General features: G+C 53.7%; 1 long non-coding RNA gene across 1 annotated transcript; it reads right to left on the bottom strand.

The window, feature by feature from the left end:
* Positions 1 to 667: 667 nt before the first annotated feature.
* Positions 668 to 1,762, bottom strand: LOC133356784 (uncharacterized). Its single transcript, XR_009756896.1, has 3 exons — positions 1,696 to 1,762; positions 1,163 to 1,223; positions 668 to 756 (listed from the first exon to the last, which is right to left on the bottom strand). It is a non-coding gene; the product is annotated as an uncharacterized LOC133356784 (long non-coding RNA).
* Between the last annotated feature and the right edge of the window lie 506 nt (positions 1,763 to 2,268).

Raw genomic sequence — 2,268 nt, 5'->3', positions numbered from 1 at the left:
TCACAGCCAAAGAGGGACCTAGGTTTGATGCCCATACTTGGGCCACTTTCTCCATGTGGAACATGGAGTTGTGATTTGCCTTGGCCCCACACCTCTCTATGGACTGCCTTGAACATTGGACAAGCAGAAAGTGGGTTGCCGTCGTTCAGCAGCTCCAAAGCACTGTACACGGCCAGGAGTAGCAGTGGTGGTGGCATTGCTGGTGGTGCTGGTGACTGCGGTCCGGAGCCACCTGTGATCCAGCGCCTGCGCTGGCGTCATACGACAATCCGGATCCCATCTGTTGAGAGACGCGTGGGAGATACACGCGCCGCACGTGGTGAGAGAAGCTTGGTGAGAGCATTGAACTTCCTTCCCTTCTCCGAAGAGGTCCAGGAATGCACAGCAGCAGCGGAAGCAGCAGGAGCAGTGGCAATCCTCAGATGCCCAGTAGCTTAAAAATGCCCCGAGCTTCGCATTGGCCAGCAGCATCTTGCACGGACCTCCCCCTCCTCCATAGAGGGCAATCTTGACACCGGTGGTACTGCACATCAGCAGGTCCACTCAGCTCCACATTTTCCTGGCGATCGGTGGAGAGTGATCGCCGATCAATTGGAGGGGGGGATCCTCATGGGGAGGGAGTGGTGGGTGGTTCTTACCGCAGACAGAAGCTGACGAATTCCACAAACGCCGGGTCGTGGCTTTTGAGCACCCTGTCAAGTGGGAAGCTCCCCGGTACCCTTTTCTTGCCTGGGCAGAACATCTTCCCTCGATGGTCTGCGGGAGCCATGCACAGGGGGACAGATGCAGTCAGCAACCACCAAGTCGCCTACTTACCCACTTACCAACCCATCTATCAACCCACTCACCCACCCACTCTCCCACCTACACAACCACTCACTCACCTACGCACCTACCCAATCACCGATCCACCCACCCACCCACTCACCCGCCCACCCGCTTACCCACTGACCAATTCACCCACTTACCCTACAACCTACTCGCCTACTCACCCACATACCCACCCAATTGCCCACACACCTATTTACCCACCCACTCACCCAAGGAATTTAAAATACAAAGAGGCCATTCCCTTCCCCCTCCCCCCCAAAAAATGACAACAGCCACAGGCCTCTCCTTAAAACTGAATCCGGTCCGTCGCTCGCACCACCCTTTAACTCACCAAAGAACTGCCTTCTGTCGGGAGCTGCGTTCACCATGTATCTTGGAGGCATTCCCAGAATCTGCACATGGTTGAGACAAAGACAAAGGTCACCCATGTAACCTCAGCTGACTGTAGGGGCAAGTGCTGTTAGTATGGCGTAGCAACAGCAGCAGCGCTTGTTGAGGGCCAGCATTATGGCACACAGAGACAGGGGTGGTGGGCCACATTGACCCAGGTATTTTACACACTGCTCTAGATACTCATTTAAGGCTGAGTCTGACTAAGGGAGGTCCAGGACAGGTTCAGATAATCATCACTAGTGTGGGCCATGAGCTGGCATCAAACTCAGTTTATAGCGCAGCATGCTAATCGCTACACTACCGCTCCCGTCACACGTACAAGACGGACACGTGTACACACATACACAACATACGACGGCCGCTATTCGCCAGATCACTAAGTGGTCACCCCCACTCCTGCCACCCCCAAAACCCACGACTCCAAGGAAAGAGAGGGGGATCACGAGCAGATGGACGCCCAGTGGGAAATACCTCAATGCAGCGCGGGAGGTGATCTTCGTCACGTTCGGACTGAAATAATTGCCTGCCCGTTGCCAACTCCGCCACCGTGCAACCCAGCGCCCACATGTCTACTCCACAGGTCAAGCTGTAGCCCAGGTACAGCTCCGGAGCCTTGTATTCCAGGGTCCCACCAACATCCATTGCTGCACACCAATCACAAGAACAACACATATATGTGTGTTTGTGTACTCACTGTTTCTTAAACAACATCTTCACACCACACATAAACAGTCACATGTACAAACACTCAGATACTCAAACAGACACAATCAGACAAACACTTACACACAGATACTCGCACACAGACACAAAGACACCCATACACAAAGACACCCACAGACACCTACACGCAGACGCTCACACACCCAGTTGGGGTCACTCACGTTGACTTTCCACAAAAAAGCTCGTGCCAAAGTCCGTGACCCTCACAGTGCCGGTCACGGTGTCCTTGACAAGAACATTTTCCTGCAGGAGAAGGGGCAGAATTAATTCAAACTCAGAGGTTATGCCAATAACATTCAGCCAGCAGTGGAACGATCACGT

This window comes from Lethenteron reissneri, chromosome 55 (assembly GCF_015708825.2).
Source record: "Lethenteron reissneri isolate LAM-NWPU_2019-01 chromosome 55, ASM1570882v1, whole genome shotgun sequence".
NCBI classification, from domain to species: Eukaryota; Metazoa; Chordata; class Hyperoartia; order Petromyzontiformes; family Petromyzontidae; genus Lethenteron; species Lethenteron reissneri.
Note: the sequence above shows the minus strand (reverse complement) of the source record. Positions and strands in the feature narration are given on the sequence as shown.